Below are 23,006 nucleotides of genomic sequence, written 5' to 3'. Positions count from 1 at the left end.
CTCTCATTTATTCAGCAGTAGGGTACAAAAATTCGGCATCTTTTTTCAGTAAGATGAAGCTAATTTGAATAATATCAATATTTGTGAATGCATTTGGTTACTAGTTAATCGAAAGTAATTAGACCCTCTATTTATTATTCTAAACATCCCTTGCCTCTTTAGAAGTTAAAAGCAATATATTACTTCCACCCCTATTCTTCCCTTCTAATCTCATCTCCTACCACTCACTTGAACTCAGTTTTCTTGTCAAGAACCCCAAGAGATAGCAGAGCCTGAGGAAAGGCACTCTGACTTTCATCTTCACAACCCAGTACCAAAAGTATTGCCTGGGAACTAACAAGTATTTAGTAAGTGATAGTGTAAGTAGTAAATGCTCCATTATTACTGTACTCATTATTCTATAAATGCTATACATTTTGACCTCTTTCGTTCATTTATCTCTTCTTATGGTTGCTTTTCCACCCAATGAAATTTCCTCCCATTTCTCAATGCCATGGTCCCTCTAAATCATTATGTGACCTGCCTGGGAGGATCCGGTCCTTCTGACACTTAATCCCACGCTCTCCTATGAATCTTTCTGTCTGTTTTCCCTATTTTACTGTGAGCTCCTTGGGAAAGGAATTTCTAAGTACCTGAGAAATTATAGGTGCATTAAGGTTTGATTGAACTGATCCCTAAATTTCAAATAGAGTTTTCCCTGAGGTGCTGAACAATGCAGTGCAGAGATTCTGCAACATTTTCTGATCATGTTGCTCTTACTCTCAGTAATTTTCTTATGGCATCCCTAGGCCAAAATAAATATCTAACAATCTCATTTATAAAATAGTTTGGTTCAAACAATTTATGTTTTAACAACTTAGGGGGCTGTTTGAAAATCATAATATGTATATATTGGAAGAAAAATAATACTTTTATTCCATTCATAAATAACTACTTTTACTTATGACAAGTGTGTTCCTGTTAGGCAAAACACAACTTCTCAAACCTTGCAATAAGGGTGCTCTGTGTTATTTCCTATTCTATACTGATTGTCATGCAGTATTTGCTTCTTATCAAAACAATTGCAGGAAACCCAGCTTCAACAAAGATATGATAGTGAAAGGAAAATAGTACCATATAATGCTGAAAGAAACCTCAAAGTAGTAGTTCATGCAGTAACTGACAGATGTCGAACATCAGGGGTGTTTCTCTGAAACATTTTAATGCTGCCCTGTGATGTCTGTCTGAGTTCATGGGGCTGGACTGGGGTGCCTTGGCTTTCAGTTTAGGAATGCAGAGTATGGCGGTAAAACCCACTGATTTTGGCAAAAGACTGCCTGGTTTTGAACTCTGGCTCCACTGTTTAATAGCTGTTTGATGGTGAATAATTTCTTTTATCCCTCTGGGTCTCATTTTACTTATCTGTAAAATGTGGAATGATATCACTTATCTCTTAGGGGTTTTACGAAAATAAATGTTATTCTATGTATAGAACTTGGGAAAGTACCTGGGACTATATAATGTGGGTAGCTAGTCTTGGTATCATTATTAATTTGAACTGAGTATCACACATTTGCAAGAGAGGTGAGTCAAATACTGTATGGTGTCCCTATATGTCCTCAGTGGGCTACCACTTTCCTTATACCATCTATGACATTTTTTAAATTCATAATGAATCTAATGAAACTATACCACTTGAAACACACTGAGTAATTACTATATGTCAGGCACTGTGCTAAACCTTTAGATTCATTAATACCAATTAATCCTCCAACCAACCATAAGAGATAGGGCTACTATTATTTCCCAGTTTTACAAGTAAGAACACTGGTGAGGCTAGAAAAGTCAAAATGTATGTCCCAGTTCAACCAGCTCATAAGTGGCTTCCCTGACCAGTATTTAAATCTAGATGTGCCTGACTGCCAATGTGAATTCTTCACTACTCCCTTTTCGTTTGTACCAAAAGGGAAAGACAGATTCTATCTCTACACTAAGAATCTCAGATCTTCTTGTGACTGAAGGACAAAGCAGAGATCACGAAACCAGGTGTAGGTTTGGGTCAGGATCCAGGAGGCCTTATATTCACATCACTCACAATGCTAGCTTCATCTCAATCACAATCCTGACAACCCTGTCAACCTGCTCATCATTTTTTCCTAAAGTACTGATTTAGAGTAGAAGATAGAGAAATCCTCAGGGCTGCTGAATATTAAGTGAAAATCTTAGTGGAGTCTTCATAAGACATGTCACCTTACTGCAGGATTCATCTATAAAAGGAATTTATTTTTCCCAAATTTGCCATCTTTGAGAGAAACTGTTTTAGAAATGTACAGAAGCTGGAATGTGTGCATAGTCCACCCTCCAAGAAACAATGGAGGGTATTGATTTCTTCCAGCCACTCACATCTCTTTATGAGTTTATTGGATCCTAAATCAAGAAGCAATTTTTGTTTTTTGACAATGATATAGAAAGTACCTACTTTCCCCATGATAGTATACCTGTTTTATGTGTTTTTTTTCAATTAAAAAAAAAGGTACTTCTATTGTTGAGCAGAGCTGTATATGTTTTAAAGTCAAACTTTTAATAAAAGTGAATATTTACATATCCTAAATCAAAAAGCAATTCTGCTTTTTTGACATTAATATTTAAAAAGATGATTCTTCCATCTATTTCATAAGACTCTGTTCACGGCTTTTTGAATGCCTCTGATGTAAATATCAGATGTAGAGAATGTAAAGCACTTTTCCTGAAGAAGGACACTAATCTGGTACATTTTTGAGCCATGTAAAAGATCCAAAGGTGACATAACAGCTAAATATAAGTGCTCAAATATAATACAACAATTTTAAAATACCACCCATAAGTAGTTTAAAATTGACCTATCCTTGAAAATAACTATAAACCCTTGAAAATAACTGTGTGGAGAAGAAATATATGAAAATAATTTAACATGTAAAAAATTATAATAAAAAGGAAGAGTGGGAAGAGGCATTAACAATTTTTTAATCTGTTTGTAGTTCCTTTGTCAAAAAGCTGATACAGCTGTATACAAATACAAAGTATGTGTGTACATATGAATAGAAATATCGGTCTATTTGCTTTCCATTTAGATTTATATCACAGGATCATCATCAAAATTGGTAAAAGGAAGAGAATAAAAAAAGATACCATTTTTGTAGATATTACTCAGATCTTCTTCAAATCTGTTCAAGAGGCAATAAATAATATAAAAGGAATTATTATGCATTCTAAGTAAGAATATAGTGTAAATATAGACTCAAAATAGTTATGTTGTTTTAAAAAGTCAACAGCAGCAGAACTGCTGGTTCTGTTTAAAGTTAAAAATCATATCCAAGAAGATAAACCCCTTTTTTAACTGGGCAGAGAAAAACGATGTCAGATAATATCTTACTTACAGTATTATGACTTCTTTTAATGTACTGTAGATTTATTTTCTTTTGGCTTTGGTAGGTTTTAAACAAGAAAATTAATAATAAAAGATTACAGATTGTTTCAGGACATTACATTATTTCACTCTAAAATTTTCCCCACATCTACAAAATTTAAATTTTTTTTGGAATGAATATGGAAACCACAGCCACTGGATTTACATATTAAAATCTAAATCTCAGTGTCTGCTCCATAGTCCTGGGCAAGTCTCTTTACCTCCATAAAACTCAGGGTCTCAGTGTTCAGCGAAGACTGTAAATTAATATCTACTTTACTTGAGTTTCATGTAATGCTGTTTTCTTCTTAAAATGTTAAGCTTAATTTATATGACTATACTTTTTATAATGTTAGTAAAATAAGAAAAAACTTCACTTTTGCCATGATTAATATTCAATTATTTCAAGTTGAATGGATGAAATATAAACAATCAGGCTCACTGACAACTTAGTTTATTACAATTTATTTAATATTTTGAATGTTATTTATAAAATTGAAATATTCTGTTTTCCTTAGTGTTTTAAATGCCTGACCAATCAACTTTAGGACTTTGACAAGGAAAATACTTCTAAGTATTTAAATCTTATATATTACCCTGATAAAATAGTAAATCTTAACTTCTAAATATTTCCAAACTTTTTAAAATAAAAATTAGTAATTTTTAAAATATATTTTTATTTAAACTGTAAGATTTTTAGTCAGTTTTTAGTCAGTTATTTAATTACAAAGTCTAACTGGGTAAAGGCTCCTTCAGAGTTCTAAGTATTACAAGCATTTTATACACATACACACACACACACACACACACACAGAAACAGTTCTAATTAGCACAGACTTAAATCTAAAACTTAAATCCTAAGTTTAACTCAAAGGTATGAATACTATAGGTTTTATTTATGTCATTGTCTATATTTCATTCTAAAGCTTCCCGTACAGAAAGACTCATCCTCTAAGGAGTTTTACCACATCAAATTAATTAAAACTTTTGGGGGGGGCAGAAACTTGAGGACAAAATATAGGTACAGGGAGCTAACTATGTCTTGGGTGATTTTCTGAATAACACTCACACAGACACTCTGAACCTTAATTATATTTATATCTACTATACTAACTGGAGATATCAAGTTTAAACCCTTCAGATGGAGGTAGATTTTTGCTGGCCCTAGTTACTCTTAAATAGCTTCTTGTGATTCAATTTTGCAACTCCTGACCCAGGTTGCAGCTAACTTTGTTCAGCAAAGTCTTTACAGCTCAATTAATTCCATATCCATTTCATATTATTCTCATGTGGCTAGACCACAACTCTTATAAATACTTCTCTACCTTGGGGGTTATAACTCTGAAATCAGGCTAACTATACACATTACCACCTAACATAAAAACTCAAAGACTGTAGAACAGAGAAGTACACCATCTTCAGAAATTCAACAACACACCTGGAGCATGGTCAAACATTACTAAACTACTCAGTGCTTATCACTTGGGAAAATTTAAAACTCTGGGCCATTTCATTTTGATCTTTTAAAGTCTAAAATATGATTAATGACATACTTAAAAAGCAATCTAATTTTAAGCAGGAAAGGTTATTTATTTTGCCCTCTCACAATATACACAATAAAAAGTGGCATTTTTGACATCTACATGAATGGCAACTGCAAATGAATGTTCTTGAATCTGGTATGAATAAATATGTAGTCACATCATAATTATATAGAAAATTGAATCATTTTAATGTTTAGTTTTCAAATGAATAATGGAAATTTTAGGGAAATAGAAATGCCATGAGTATAATTTTAAAGCAACAAATATATACGATAGTCATTTCTTTAGCTTTCAACTGTAAAGTACCTGTTTATTAACCAGGTCAACAGAGTTTCTCTTACCTACTAATAAGATAACACTTAAGGAAATCAGTGTAGTTTTATTATTATCATCATTAGTGACCACAACGATGTATATTAGCAAAATAAAATAATCATGTTACAAAACAAAAATCCACATGGTAACATGCATTGTAAAAATAGAATTATGCTTAAAAATATGAATTTTTTGGTTATATTTTTACCTCTAAATTGTTTTATAAGCCCAGAGAAATATATGATGTTCATTGGACAGACTTCTAACCAACAATATTTATAACCTGATATAAAAATAACACTCAAGTCCACAGTGTATTAAATAAATCACTTAAGAAAATTATTATAAAGGTTTCCAAGAATTAAAAAAAAAGAGTTCTGCATATTCTTGACCTAAGTATATGGGTATCTGTGAAACTGCTTTACTCTTCTTCCCTCCAATCCACCTCAAAAGCCAAAAATAGCAAACATATCTTGTATTTTGGTCTTGGCTCAAGTTCTAACCAACATATAATACACATTAAGGTGAAATGAATCAAACAGAGATTTCCTGTCTATTTTTTCATTTCCCTGGGCTGATATTGTAGTTTATAATTTTAAAGATTTGAAAGTCCAAAATTAACCACATACAGCTTTCAGAGCCAAATTTGTGCCATGGAAATCTTGGCATATTTTTTTTAAGATTTTATTTATTTATTTGAGAGAGAGAGAGAGAGAGAGAACTAGTAGGCAGGAGGGGCAGAAGGGGAGAGAGAGAGAGAGAAGCAGACTCCCTGCTGAGCAGGGCTCAATCCCAGGACCTGGAGTGATCTGCCATGACCTGAGCCAAAGGCAGATGTTTAACCAACTGAGCCACCCAGGCACCCCAACTCTTGGCATACTTTTAATAAGGATGTATAAATTAGGGGTCTGCAATGTACAAAATAGGAAACTTGAAGATACTCCATAGCATTTTATTTTCCTTATAAAAATTAACTAAGTGATTGTAACTATTTTACTTATTTAATGCTCCATAACAAAAAATTCATTATTTCTCAAAATTCTGTGGGTTCACTAGATAGTTCTTTGGATCTATGTAGTGTTACCTGGAGTCACTGACACTGCAACTGGACTGGAAGATCTCTAAGCCTTGGCACACATTCTTAGTTAGGGAGCCTATGTTTCTCACCCAAGCAGCCTCCTCTCATCATTTAGGGATTCTATTGATCACTCTTTCCAGCAGATACCATGGCTTCATACACCACAGAACAAATGGAAACTGGCCTCTCAAGGACTGAGAATGGGCATAGTTTCACTTCCACTTTTGGTCAGAGTAAGCCATGAGTTCAAAGCAAAGTCAAGGGGAAGAAAACAGGCACCACTTCTTAAAAGGAGGGATGGCATATACATACATGGTGACCATCCTCAAAGATTATCTACTACAGTGAGAATCTTACATGTCTGGGAAATGTTAATACAATTTTAGCTTAGAATAAAAATATTACAACTCTTGTTATCCTTAAAACATAAAGGTTTAGAGAAATATTCTGGAGTAATTTTCAGAAGATGTATTATTTATGATTTCATTTTTCCATATTGCTATTTTATATACTTTATGAAATTCCCACTTTGGACTTATACTTAAAAAATTAGTAAACTTGGAGGGCCTGGGTAGCTCAGTCAATTGGGCATCTGACTCTTCATCTCAGTTCAGGTCTTGATCTTAGGGTTGTGAGTTTGGGCCCCACACTGGGCTCCACACAGGACATGGAGCCTATTGAAAAAAAGAAAAATTTAAAAATTAGTAAACTGTTCTTTTCATTTTTTTTCAAATGTTATAATTGACTATTATGAGAGAAAAAGTTAGCATGTGGAACAAACAACCAAATTTCAGAATTTGTGAAGTTCAAAACAAGGTTTGCTTTATTGTCAAAGGAGAAAAAAATCCTAGATAGGTGGCTATTCTCTCTCTTGCCTATGCCATTCCTTCCCGATTTCCATATCTACCTGATGCCAAATATTGGAATAATGAACGATCAAGTTTCTCACATTGTAGACAGGATGATTATTTCAATATCTAAATCTGATGATATTACTTCATTCTCAATAGTTTTCAATATTTCCTCTATTTTCTTAGGAAGAATATTCAGTCTTTACATGAGCTAAAAAACCTCTTGGTTAGTTTCTAGTCCACTTCTCTAGGTTCCTCTGGCCCCTGGACCTCTGATCCACCTAGACCTCAACCCCTGCATTTTTCCATCTCTCATCCCTGCCATGCCTCCTCCACTCATCTGCTCTTCCTTTTACATGAACATCTTCCCCTCACATCCACCTAGTCAACACAGAGTCAGCACTCTCCCATGGAAATTTTTTCTGGCTTTCCTTATTGATCAGTTTAGGTTCTTAAAGCACCATGTAGCTGTTCTTCTGGAAATTTAGCACAGGTGATATTTTATGTGATGATTTAATTCAAATATATCCTTGAAATGCTCTATGATTCAGGAGTACAAGGCATGTTTCTCTAAGCCATGATACTCCAAACAAAGTATTGGACATGGTGGATAGATGATCCAGATAAATGGTTACTGATTGAATGAATCAATGAGTGAAAATGCAATGAATGAGGTGGCTGATTAGTGCATAGCAGACAAAGAAAAGTTGCTTACAAACTATATTCCTTCCTCAATATGTACAAAGAGTAAAAATGCATCTCAATAAAACAAAATGAAAAAGTTACCTGAAGTATTGAGTGAGATTGCTTAGCACAGCTAAGTTAGTGAGCAAAAGGGCCAGGCAGAGAATTTCTTGTTAGCAAATTCAAAGTGGGAAGTATTGCTGCTACTCACCATTGTTTCTTACTCTCCTCTTTTCAAGTATGTGATTTCAGTTCTTTATTCCCCTGAGTGATTTGCTTCAGCCAATTAAATGGGAATTCAAATAATATGTATCACCTCTGGGTGGAAGCATTTAACTGCCGCTGTAAGACCCTAGAAAATTCTCTTTTCTATAATAGTGGAAGAACATGTTTATATGAAATTTAACACTGAACTTCCTCTTGGAGGAGAGTTTCCTTAGAGATGCACACCAAAAAAAATCTTTGTGGATTCAAACTCCTAAGATTTAGGTTTTTTTTCCCCTTGTACACTGTTGGTGGGATTGTATATGGTACCGTCACTATAAAAAACAACATGAAGATTCCTCAAAAAATTAAAAACAGGACTTCCATATGATCCAGCCATTCCACTTCTGAGTATATATCTGAAGGAAGTTAAATCACTGTTCTAAAGAGATATCTGTTTTCCAATATTCACTGTAGCATTATTTATGATAGCCAAGACATGGAAACAACCTATGTCCATCATTGGGTTAATGTGTAAAGAAAATGTGGTATGTGTATAAACACACACACACACACACACACACCCCACACAAACACTGGAATATTTTCCAGCCATAAAAAAGAAAGAAATTCTAAATCTGAATGTGAGCTGGACACAGAAAAATGACATCAATAGAGGGAGAGACACAGCATCACAGAACCCCATAATGGTTAGAGACTAAAGTATGGCGCTCTGGGGAAACAAGATAAAAAATAAAATCCATTCAATTTCCATGCAGCCTAGCTGGGTGGCTATTGAAACCGTTTCTCTGTATTTCTGATGTTACTAATAATACAAACTTCTGACTAATCGAACTTGAGTATGTAGTGTTTTAAACAGGAAAAAGCCCAACATGACATAATGTCTACATTTATTTCCATGCTTACTGACTGCATAATACTCTACAGCATGGAAATGTCATAATTCATTTAACCAATTTACTTCCAAGTTTTGCATTTTGGACCAATCCTTCAACTCACATCCTTGTACACATACCATTTTATACTGGTCTGATTACTTTTTAAACTCCTAAAGTTGTGAGTTCTTGTTAATGACCATAGGAAATAAATGTACTACGACAACTTGTCAAGTAAAAAAAAAAAAAGAAAGAAAGAAAGAAATTCTGCTATTTGTGACAACATGAATGAACTTTGAGGGCCTTATACTAAGTGAATTAAAACAGAGAGGAAAAGACAAATACTGTATAATCTCACTTATGGAATTAAAAACCCAAACTCACAGAAACAGAGAACAGATGAGCAGTGTCAGGGAAGGGTGTGAGGGTGGAAGTGGGGGATATGGGGGAAAGTGGTCAAAAGTAACCAGCTCCAGTTATAAGATAAATAATTTCTGGGATGTAATGCTCTGCATTGGTGACTATAGTTAACAATACTGTATTGTATATATGAAAGTTGCCAAAAGAGTAGATCTTAGAAGTTCTCACTATAAAAAGAAAAAAATGCGATTATGTGAAGTGATGTATATGTTCACTAACTTTATTATGGTAATCATTTTGCAAAATATTCATATATCATATTATTATTTTGTATACCTTAAAATAACATGTTATATGTCAATTATATCTAAATAAGGCTGGAAAACAAAAAAATGTGTAAAAAGAGCACTCAGTAACACACATACAATATTTGATTTTGTATTTGTTGTCTGTGCTCTGCCTGCTTAAAGTAGATTATATGGACATTTCCTGAATATAAGTCATTGAGTAGAATGAGCAAGAGCTCTTGTTAAAAAAAAAAAGAAAGAAAAGAAAGATTCAAAGCTTATTTTTTTTACCATAGCATAACCTGATTTATAAATGTCATGATTATAAACAGAAATAAAACAAGTTTATTTGATGGCTTTTATCTTATTATTAAATATGCCAAACAAATGAATATACTCAGGTCTAAATCAAACAAAAATTTATTCCTAAAATACTGTTCGGCAAGCCAAATATCTCATTTTTCTCCAAAATAAAATAGCATCATATATGAACATAATAAGTTTTACTAAGTTAAATGCAGGTTAACAAAAAAATAGTAAGTTCTTCTGAGGATCCGGAGAAGCCAATTATGAATTTTACATTCTTTGATCTTTTGAAAAAGAAATTATCACACACCTCACATATATAGTCTGTCTCTCTGTAAATTTATAAATTGTTGCCAGATCCAGAGATATTTACAATTACAGGTTTTATCCTCAAAACTATTTTCTATCACCTATATGCACTTCTGAATTGTCTTAATAGGCCAAATCCCTGAAAGCCCACAATATACATCAACTCCAAAGATGGGTCAAATACAATTTGTATTTATATAATAAATAACTACTTAAATTTTCTGATTGCTTCATCATGGATAGATTATAGTGGTTGTCAAGGGCAGAGACATAAATTTAACATTAATTATCATTTTAATGTCTTATTTTTGACACCATTAGATTTAGATGACACTGCAACTGCATATTTGGAATAAGCACAAATATATTTAATTTAATGTTTCTCTAGTATATTTAGAATCTACATTCATTAGAGCAAACATTTGTTGAGTACCCACCACATGCCAGACACTGTGAGGTGCTGGAACTATAAAACTGAAAACATAGTCCCTCTCCTTAGTAAACTTCAAATTTATTTATTTAGACTTTATGACTTAATACACAATCCATATTAAATAGTGATTTAATTTAATAAGACTGAGAACAGTAATTGTACATCAGTAGTTGTAGATCACTTATAGTTACAAAAACATATTTGGAAACATTAACTCATTCAGTTTTCATGTAGTTCTTTGACTTTGTGAAAGCCAGGCTACTGTATACACATAGAAACTGAGGTTCAGATATTATTTCACACATTTTACAAGGTTTTATGCCTAAAATGCAATTATATTATAAACTTAGAAAAAAGTTTGAAATGTGTGAAAAATAAGTGTGATCTTCTTGATGTATGATGAACTTCTTGAGCCAAAGAAAAAAAGGAAATACCACTGGGAAAATGGACAAAGGATATGGGGTGACCTTAATAAAAGGAGCAGAAAGTCATGAAATATTCAGACCATATTTATGGAAAAAGGTTGATTTAGAGCAATACTGGAATAGAGTTTATTTGTGTGTTTGTTTTGCCAATCCAATTGGAGAGTACTCACAATATACACAGGTACTGTTTACAAGTATGTGGCAATGGGAATTCAGCTGCCCAGAAGTACAGATGGAATTGTCTTCCCAAAGGACAATTTAGTAATATACACACTGGCATCTTTAAAATAATGAATACTATTTAACACTAAAATTTTAATACTATGGATTTATTTTTTAAAAGTAATCAGAGATATATGTAAAATATTCAGGTACAAGGATATAAGTAGGCATCATAATATTTTTGTAAGTAGTAAATAATTCTAAAAAACTAAATATCTGAGGATACATTATTGGTTTGAGAAAATTTATGGCACACCCATCTGGTGAATATCTCTCAGATTTCAGAGAATATTTATGATATTTGAAAATGCTCACAGTATGTTCATTAACAAGAACAAGTTATAAAACAGAACAGATAGATTCACCCCAATGTACTTTACACACACACACACACACACACACACACACACACACACACACACAAAGATGACTGAAAGGATGCCATATCTTGAGTGACATGATAATTAGTAATTTTTCGGCATTTTCCAAATTTTGCATAATAAAGGCATATAAGTTTCATAATCTGAAAAAAAGATTAAAATAAATGATATTCTTGATCCAGTTAGTCCCACTACTGAATATTTACCCAAAGAAAACAAAAACACTAATTTGAAAAGATACATACATCCCTATTTTTATAGCAGCATTATTTACAATCACCAAGATAAAGAAGGAACCCAAGTGTCTATCAATAATTAAATGGATGAAGATGTGATACACACACACACACACACACACACACACACACACACACTGAAATATTACAAAGCCATAAAAAATAATCAAATCTTGCCATTTGTGACAACATGGATGGACCTAGAGGGTATTATGCTAAGTGAAGTAAGTCAGAGAAAGGCAAATACCATACGGTTTCACTTATATGTGGAATCTAAAAAACAAATGAACAAAGAAACAAACCACAAAATAAACTTTTGAATATAGAGAACAATCTGGCAGTTGCTGGAGGGGAGATGGGTAGGGGGATGGGTGAAATAAAAGGGCTTAAGAAGGACAAAATTCCAGTTATACAACAACATAGTCATAGAGATGTAAAGGACAACTTAGAGAATATAGTCAATAATATTGTAATGACATTGTATGATGACAGATGGTGATTATACTTATTGTGATGAGCACTGAGTAATCTATGTAATTACTAAATCAATATGTTGTACACCTGAAACATATAACATTGTATGTTAATTCTACTTCAATAAAAAATAATTAAAAATAAATAAATGGCATTTGTCTTTTATTTTCTTTACTTGCTATATAATTTTCTAAAGTTACTTAAGAATTTGATGTAGTTTGCAAATTTTGAACAGATATCATCATCTCAGTAAGTCCATAAGTACTATTTACTTGATGAAAATGAGTAACATTCAGGTAAAGGAAATAGGATATGTGATTAGATAATTATGTGAACATTTATATAATATGAGATGCTACTTTTTGCTAATCCACTCTTTTTTAAGCGGATTATGAATCCTCTGCATAACCTAGACTATATCACTAGCTGGCACAACTGAGGGATAATTATTATTCCAAGCAAATACATATCCCTTTTAATGTAGTCCTTTTGGTATTCCTCACTATATCACAGTATTTTCTTTTTAAAAAATTATCTTGGAATTAGATAATTTATTAACTTCTAATGCTCATTTCTCAAGTAAGATATAAAATTAACAATGTTAGCCAATCAACCAGTAGAGATGAATGCTTAATTGAGTTCAAGAACACATATTAAAATTTTAACTTTACAATAGCAGAACTCTTCTCTATCTTACTCAGAGTTAAACACCCCCATGCCTGCAATGGCATCAATCACACAATAAGCATTCAGGCAATATTTGTGGAATTAAGATATTAGTGAAGATCATTGTCTACTATGAACGGGCACTGGATATACAAAGAGGAATCAGTCAGGGTCCAAGCTTTCAAGAACTTAGACTCTGCGAGAGAGCACAACCACAGTTAATAAAACAAGTCCAAATACATGACTCAAACTTCTGTGAATACCAAGTATTTAAAAAAAAAGTAAAAAAAAAAACAACCCTTTAAAACTGTGTTTATAAGACAAGTTGTAACTAACACTATGTATCACACTTTTCAATCATCTATAAAGATGAAATTAACAAATTTTGGTGCTCTAAGATGTTATTTAATTAAACTTTAAAATTACTTTTACTATTGCTTTGTTAGTAGTACATTTTAATTAATTATAATATTAATTTTGGTAATTAAGTATGTTAAATTAGTCATCTAAATTAACCAGAAGTTTTGGATAAACTGAAGTGATTTCATGTACAAATGAAAGCCTGAAAGAAATAACATCCAGGGCCTAAAACTCTGAGAATGGAAAAAAAAAATATTTTAGGACATCCAAAGATGTATTCATGAATCTTGAAACTTCAGTGGCATGATTTATTGTTGTTGTTGTCCCATGCTTCTTTGTGAAAAATGACCTTCACTCATTAAGTAAAGAAGCCACTCATGGTAAAAGGGATTGTCTCAAGTGTTGTGGATGTGTGTGTTGTGTAAATGTATGAAAACTTCTATCTTGCTTTCTGTGTTGAATTACACATGGCAAAAAGGTGATTTTTCTCTTAAGTTCCAGCCTCTTTTTTTCTGTAATAAAGTTGTTTCTGTCACTGCATAATCATTCTGAACATCTTATGACAAAAGATGGAACTAGAATGAAGTCAGCAAACAGAAAGCTTTCCACACCAAAATGCCCTATATCTTGACAGGAAGATGCAGATGAAGTCCTCATCCTCCTGTCTACAAATCATACAGACACAATTTGCACAGAATATCAACTTAAAATAAAGTAGCCACCTCTGAAAAATACATATGTTAGAACCACTATGCTAATTTTAAGACAATCCTTGAATATACACTTTTGTGTTAACTTATAAATAGGAATGTCAGAATTAGCTTATCTGTTAGCACCACAGATTCACAATTAAGCATGTTGAAGAATTTGCTAACATTAAATATCCAGAAAACATCTTCATGTTATACGTCAAAAAAATTTACCTTCTATCAATACTTGAGTAATTGTAACCTTTTCATCCCTACAAAACTTTAAGGACTTTCTTTAATTTACTCTTGTATCAGCTGATAGAAAATTAGCAGCTTGTCTGATTTCTGACCTTCTCTTTCATTTATCGCTCTTTACTGATTGGAGGACTTTAACAGGTGCTAGAGAGGAAAATTATGTTCTTTTGCTAAGAGCTCTATTCCAACCAGTATATGATACTCCTGATATTTACAAAGATACTACAAAAGTCTCCTTATGTACAACCCTTTTATCATACAAATGTAAGAGAAGCCAGATCAATTAAACTTTGGAAATAACGGACAAATAAAAGCATTGAAAATAAAATGTCCATATTGGCTTCTTACATACAAGGGTGATAAATTACTAGGAACTTTACAAAATGTCTTATTTGAGTTTCTCCTTCCACCCTTAAAAGAACACTTATAAAAAATCCATCCAAAATTCTCACTTTTAATCAACAGAAATCATCTAAAGGAAGAATGGTCTGTTTAGCACTCAGCTTAATGTGTTATTAGGAATTATTGTGCTGACAAACATTTTGAATAATTTCCTCTACATTTTAAGAATTTGTACACCACTAAACATAAGGAATTAATATAGCTACCATTCCTAGAGAATATGTAAACAACACCAATTGGCCAGCTTTTCTAACTACATCTAGAGTGTTTCCTAGCATGTTGTCTCATCGAATGAACTGTGCTTTTGGACTAAATCAGCACTTTGGTAAATTAAACTAACGTTTGAGGAATTAATGGAAAGACATATACAATTGACTTCACCCATTTCTATAAGCTAGTGTGATGATCTAATGAAAAAAAAATTGTGGAAAGACATCTTTGATTTCTGTGAAAAATCTTATTTTTAACCCATAATTAACTTGTGGTTCAAGACTTTGGAGTGAGTTTATGCCTTGATCCCAAAGCACCACTAAACTGATAGAAAACACACCAAAGTAAATATATGAAATCGTAAGAATACCAGGAAAAATAAAGTACCAGCAAACCAGAAAATTTGATGACCTCTTTTTTGATGGAAAGCAGATGAGGAAACTGTAGTCAACATGGTAGTATATGATACTATGCAATATGATGCAGAAAGGTATCATTTCTACCATAGACACATAGAATGCTATATAAGAAATCCTTTAAAATATGCATAATCAAGGTTGTAAATGAGAAAGATAAATTGTCAAGACCCAAAATGAAGAGGAAACTCAATGTTAGCTGGAATAAACCAAAGAAAAGAGGATCCTCCACAAAACAGGGGAATGTAAAGGATTCTGCTTATCTGCTGGAAAGAAAGGGTCTTCCAGGGATAGGCTGAAAATCAAGTTTTTGCCAAATTTGGTTGTAGGGCCTAAATTTATTCTCTCTGCATGTTAAGGTAATTTTAGGCCAAAAATTAACATAGAAGCTAGTACAAAATGGGGAAATTATAGAGCAAATCTAGAGGCAAAAGTGAAACAATGCTGTAGAGAAGCATCTTCAACTGTGATAATGCTGGTCTCTCACGGGAATCAACATCTGCTGAAGGTGAATCTGTCATAAAAGGAGATTATAAACATCGAAAGGAATAAACCGCCATAAGGGAGATTCTGCAGACACAAATAATGAAATAATTTGTCCCTAAGTAAACTAAAACTAATTGAATAATCAAAAATCAACTTGAAAATAAAAGAATTTTTAAAATAAGCAATAGAAATTACAGAAATCAAAAATATTTTCTGAAAAGAAAAATAAATTTATGAAATACAAATGACAGGAAATCACCCAGAGTGAAACACACAAAGGGAGATATAAAAATATATAAAATAAGACAAAGACAGAAGAACAGAAGAAGGTTCAAATACTTAATGAGCATCTTAGAGAAAATAAAGATGGAAAAGGGATAAAAGTAAATATATAGTAGCTGAGAATTTTTCAAAATTGAAGTTAGACAGAGTTAAGAACTTGTAGAGGCCAGAATGGTATAAATTTAAAACAAATCCACACCTACACACATTGTAATGAACCTAAAGACATCATTGCAAGGAGAAATTTTAAAAATCTACCAGAATGAAAGACAAATATATCTTCAAAGATGTTATAGTTAGACTATGAGCAGTCTTCTCATGAGCAAAATTATATTCCAGAAGAGCAATGAACAAAATATGCAAAAATGTCGAGAGAAAAAATTATTGGTCATCATGGAGTTCTGTAACCAACCGTATTATTATTTTAAAATGTGAGTAAAGTAAGTAAATTTTAGAAAGACAAATGGTAAGAGAGTTTAAGACTGTTTCTATAATACTTCAAATGGTCTTCAGTACACAGGAAATGAACCCACAAGATGTATGCATGTAGAAAGAAGAAATGGTTAATAAATAACTCAGAAAAACATGTCATAAATCTAAATAAACATTGATAAAATATTAGGAGAAGTTTAAAAACAAAGTAAAAATAAAATAGTAGAAACATGGACATTGGCAGAAATACCTTGGAAGAAATTAAAATAGCCATTGTCCTGTTTGTGAAAAGGATAGATACATTATCTTTAGCTTTTATTGGAAAACGTAAAGTTTTATTTTATGTTAAAATATTTATGTTCATTAAAATGTAATAGAATAATTTTTAAGATAGTTAAAGTTGGAAAAATTGAATAGAGAATGCTTAATAAATACAATAAAAGATAGTAAACAATAAATACAATAAACTAAACTGTTGAAAATATCTCTGGGAAGTCAGATTAGAAATATGTGGGAAGATATTAATTTTTATTATTTTTCATATAAATAAAAAAATTTCAAATTTTATTGTTGTTTCCAGGTTCACACATTATTTTTTTAGGACATTAAAATTTTAATTAAAGAAAAAAATAGAAAAAACAAAATGATTAACAACAGAAAAGAAATTCACAAGTGGTGGTTTTCTTTGGTGAAAGGAATTATGGCTTATTCTTTTCTTATGTTTTTCTGTATATTATTTTTATAGTTAGAAAATTAAATAAGCCATTTTTCTTGATCATCTCTGGTGCATGCAGAACTATCATTTCTATTTTTAGGCTATGTGAATCTGAGGACCAGCATCTCTGTTCTGTTCTCACAAGATTCCCTGAGCTCCATTTTCATATCTAACTATAATTTACACCTCCAAATTTAAATCTCTACTAAATACCCATTATAACTGATTAGATGATGATTAAAATTTTCATTTTTCATTGTTTTATATTATTTTTCACAATCAGTCCCAGGCTTGTAGACAAAATATAAAAACAACTAATATAAAGAGTGCTTATTAATTTCAAGGCTTTCTTGAAGGTATTTTTCATATGTTAACCTACTTATTCCTCTTGTTATTACTATGAAGTCAGTTCTACTATTATTCCCATTATGGATGGGAAATGGAGATGTAGAGAGGCTAAGTTACTTGCTTTAGACCACAAAGGTATTTGTGCCAAATGTAGAGAAGAACAAGTATATAGCTGATGTGTGGCCCTTCATTACAAAAGGCCTGCTTCCAGAATCTTGGTGTTGCTTTATACACACTGGAGAAAATGAAACTTCTTTTACCAGTAAGATTATTTCTTTTATACTTCATAGGATACATGACTCTCCTGTGGCTTCTTTTAAAAAATCTCAATATCTGAGTAATTTCATTCATGTATTGATTTAATTGAAAGCTCCTTATATATAAATTTTATGCCCACCCTACTGCCATAAAATACTTGAGATGCCTAATTTTGATTCACGTTACTGGGACCCAAATTCACTCTAAATTACCCTAAGATTCCTTACAAGATAGTTAAATAGGCCATAGACTTCATTACTAAACACTGATAGGAGAATAAAAGAATAAAAGAATAAAAAATGAAAATATAATAATAAAATAATAAATACAAGAAGAATAAAAGAGTGACCAATGACTCTGACTCTGCTTTTTTTTCTTCCCTAGTATGCTCTGTGTTATGCCTTCATCACAGCAAGTATTAGAATATATACTACATACTAAATCTTGACTAGAATAGTTCTTGTCGCTATGAATAATGGGAGTAATTTCATTTTCTAATGAAATTTCTATTTAAAATAATTCTCCCAAACTGAAAGATTTTTACTTAAGTTTCATTAAATAAAGAGATTTTAATTCCTCTCTTGTTCTACAGAAACAACAAAGAGAAAGAAAGACACAGTGATGTGGTGGGATACAAAATCAAAGTAAAAAGCCTTCTGTCTTTAATAAAAATGCATGCAAATACAACCCTAAAACATAGATTCTGAAGCATATTTCCACTGCTGCCAAATACTAAACAAAAACAAAAACATGGACCTACATGAAGTGGGTGGGTGGAGGCATATAGGAAAGCTGACAAGTATTTTCTCCTTTATCTACTTTTAGGAGGATATAGATTGCCCCCAATCTGCTAGGTTATACCCCCTTTCCCCATATGTGCACAGCTTCACCCATTATCAACATCTCCACCACTGTGTGCATGGTTTTACAATTTGTTATAATCAATGAACCTACAATGATATATAATTATCACCCAAAATCCATAGTTCATACCAGGGTTCACTCCTGGTATTATATATTCTATGGGTTTAGACAAATACATAGTGACATGTATCTACCATGACAGTATCACACAGAATTGTTTCAGTGCCCTAAAAATCCTCTGTGCTTTCTCTATTCATCCCTCATGCATACACTTTTGAATAAAAATAAGATAAAAGGGAAAAAATTAAGAGAAACACAGCTGGAAAATGTAAATCTCAAGAAGAATCAGCCAGTTTGAGCGAAGTGCTTAGACAATTACTCTTATATAGATTAAATATCTCTAAAACATAATCTTTCCTTGTATATTTTTAAAAAGAAAATCAAAATGAAATGAAAAAGCATAAAACTAAAAATAAATTTGGATAAAATGATCGGTGCAGAAGACAGACAAATGAGATCCAACATGCTCATAAGTGGTGATCCTGAAGAAAAGGAACAAGCAATATAATAACAATAAAAAAATCAAATACAGAGTGTAAAAACAACAACAAAATTGAAATATAAAAATCTCAAATCAATGTGGTACACCATATTCAAGCACAGCTGATGAAGACTAACTCTAGGACATGCTATGGCAAAAACAAAACAAAATAAAAAAACCCAACCAACCAACCAACAAACAAAAAAACCCAAAGAATCATATGGACATGGATCAGAAAGAAGCAACTTATATTCAAGGATAGAAATTTCAGACATACCTAATAACCAATGGACAGCAACATTCAGTATGGGAAGTCTCCAGCATTGTTTACAAATATTTACAAGTTTTTAAAGAGAAAATTATGTTTGATTCAAGAAGCTTAATGAGTCAAAAGTAGGCAAAAGAAGAAAATGTTCTATGTAGTAACATAGAAAATATAGCATCTATGACTGTTTCTTTGGTGGAGGGGTACTACTTAACAGTGAAATCCAACAATCCAAGAAATAATTCAAAATTAGGAATACAGGAATGATGAATTGAGTAGTAAGTAATTGGTAACAACTGATTTTTTTTCAAATTCCAAGTAAGTCTAACCAAGACTGTGTGAATTAAGCCAGAATGTAAATACTATAAATCTCAATAATGTAAAACTGATAATAAAATTGAAGTTTAGGTGGTGTATGTAAGGAAAATAACCATAAAGAACTTGTGTTAATTTCTTTAACTATCATAACACAGACTTACAAGAGATTGTTTAATATTTAAACATGCATCCTAAAAATGGTGACTTTGAACTACTAATATTTTCTTAATTTTTGTTCTTAACTCGTGTTATTTTTATGGACCTAATATCTCCTTGGGGCGGGGGGGGGAACAAATACCTGAAATTTAGCAATTTCTTTTTTTTCTATTTAATCAAAATCTAAAATAAATTCAATACTTTTTTTTAAAGAATAGGGTAAGATCATATTCTTTTAAAAGAATATCTATCAATCTATCATCTATCACTGATCACATGATCTAAATACTTATTTGCCAAAAACAAACAAAAACATACGATAAGAAAGCATTCTTCTAAAGTCTCTCCCTCTCATTTTGTTATTTGAACTTAGGCATAGGATGTCTACACATATTATGATTGTTTTTTACAGGTGACAAGATTTTTTTTGAACTTTTATGTTTAGCTTGAGTTATTTTTAAGAAGTATAGTTTATGCTACTTCATTCTAATTAATATGATGTTAAATACATAAGTGAAAAAATATATTTTGTAACCCTCCTCCTTCCACTAAAATAATAAAAAAAAGGTACAAACTTACTTTTCTATAACTGAGTATTTTCATTTGTCAAAAACACAAAAGTATGCAAACAACTTAATATACCTCACACTCTTTTCACAAGATAATTGTTTTTTTTTGTCTAAGCTTAGACCAAATATGTATTAATTCTCCAAATGACAATGTGAATTTGTTTTCATTAGGGAAAGTTACATGGAGAATACTAAACAAACTATTCTGGCACTTCACTAGAAATGTTCAAAGGAAGTAATGCAGCGCAGTTTATAAATGACAAGCTTTTTGGCTAAGATGTGATAAGTTATGCATTTATATAACCTTATAAAAATTGCAAATTTATATATTTGAAATCTCTGGATTGCATAGCCATGATATTGCTTTAAAAAAATCACTGAAGCATCAAAGATGAAATGACTCCGTATTTTTGTTTGGTGTACAAATCATGTCAGTATTGTGTGTGTATGTTTGTTTTCTGAATCTGTGTAGGTTTACACATGTGTGAGAGGGGGGTGGGACATGGGAGAGTGTGCTTAAATATCTTATCTTATAAAATACAATGCACATAAATTGATGAAACCTTTAACAACAATAAAGATAAACCCATCAGATAAATATTGTTCAAAACTGGAAACTCAATATTCAACATATGGCTCTTTCTCTTGCAAAAAATTTTTAAAACCTTGCCACTGTAGATAAGATTATGAATACTTCATTTTCCAAACTGATTCTGTGTAATTCTACTGTTCTCCCTATTTTCTCTCAGTATAACGTCTGTTTAGTCATTCTGTGAATATTTCTCAGAGGATGTAGTCAGGATGCTGATTATTTAAACATAAGTAGTTTTCAATTGGAGAAGCAAGAACTACGAATTCCAATTTCTCCCCAAACCCCCAAAGTTGACAGTATTCCATTAACATAATGGGTTATATGTGCTAATCTCAGAGCTCTTATAAGTTTTGTTCCCAAGTCCTCAACTTCTGAAACTTTTCATAAAGTATTACAGGTACCTTAATACTGACAAGCTTAACTACTGTAAATGGAAACTCCAGAAGCTATTATCTGGAAGCTGGGTGAGAAGCAAAATGCCAGACAGAATTTGGTGGGGTCATGTGACCTCCAGTCTTGCACTGCTCCCTTCACCAAATCCCTCCCCCAGGAAACTTTTTATAACCATTCCATTAAATCATCAGTCCGACACTGCAAACCCCACCTTTCTAGCCTTTGATGAAAAAAAATTAGCAATAACATTTTCCCACTTGCCATCACAGAAAGGGCATGAAGCCATCTGAAAGTACCCGAATTAGCACTGTCATCCCGTCTTGCCCATTAGTTTTACTGCAGCAAAGACTGGTGAAACACTGAAAAATGTACCTGTAGTCTCTCTTTCTCTGGTTTGATCCTAAGCTCTCCAGAACACAGATTCAATACATTTTTTCTCACGAGGAATAAATGCATTTTAAGCATCAACATCATAGAAACATAGCATAAAGCAATGACTTCTCCCCCAACCCCAGCTTTTACCTGTTACGCTAATACAAAGACATCGAAAGGGAGAAAAGCTGCAGCTTGCCCAGCAAAATTCTCATTGCAGCAGACAGCACAATTTTGTACTTACAGATCTTACCAGGGAAATGTCGGGATCTTTACAATTTTTCTGCAGAACTCTGTTTCAAGCTCTCAGCCAGGCATGCTGTGCATCCAGGCAGAACCAAGCCGTATGGAATGTCTATGCAGCTGGGAGATAATGGGACTCTTTTTCCCAGCTGGGACTGCGAGCCTTTTATCCACTGAGTATTGCGTGGCTCTTCTCTGGTCTTAGGCATGAAATCCGCTCCTCTCCTGCTGCATTCCTGACGGAACCTAGACAATTAGTTCTGGAGGCACATGTGCAAATCTCCCGTTTGGAACAGTCAAAAGGAAAATTCTCCCTATATTGAAAAAACAGCTCTATCTTCACCATCCTTCACAGAATGAGAGAGAGCTGCCAGCAGCTGCCATCCCAGGGGCATGAAAGATTAAATCCACCCTCCCCTTTCTTTGACTAGAGACAGTCACTCCTGTTGGGTCATCAGAAAAATCTCTCTTATTGAAAACTGGGTCAGGCGAACTACTTAGTAGGTTTCCAATAGGAAAGGAAGTCATTTTTTTTTCTTCCTCTGGTTTCACTGCATTGTCATTTGCAAGTGAAGATTAAGTCAGGCAAGGGTCTGCACTGATTTAGACAGTATTCAAACGGAAGTAAGCTTTCTGAAGCATGCCAGTAACTCCCACTACTAGTTAGGGTGAAGAGGAAAGGGACATAAAATCGAAGGATCTTATGCACTGTCACTAAATCCTTTCTAAATCATATTTTTAAAATC

The 23,006-nt window shown here is 32.5% G+C and overlaps 1 protein-coding gene across 1 annotated transcript in view; it reads right to left on the bottom strand.

Annotated features, from left to right (window-relative positions):
- The window catches only part of CNTN6 (contactin 6), a 273,227-nt gene extending 250,573 nt beyond the window's left edge, over positions 1–22,654 (bottom strand). Inside the window, 1 exon segment of the mRNA XM_073901777.1 lies at positions 22,271–22,654. The gene's annotated coding sequence lies outside the window, so the exon portion shown is untranslated.
- Between the last annotated feature and the right edge of the window lie 352 nt (positions 22,655–23,006).

Source organism: Callorhinus ursinus, unplaced genomic scaffold (genome assembly GCF_003265705.2).
Source record: "Callorhinus ursinus isolate GAN/ISIS: 27379988/994484 unplaced genomic scaffold, GSC_fseal_2.0 scaffold15, whole genome shotgun sequence".
NCBI classification, from domain to species: Eukaryota; Metazoa; Chordata; class Mammalia; order Carnivora; family Otariidae; genus Callorhinus; species Callorhinus ursinus.
The sequence above is the reverse complement of the archived record's forward strand: the minus strand, read 5'-3'. Positions and strand labels throughout refer to the sequence as shown.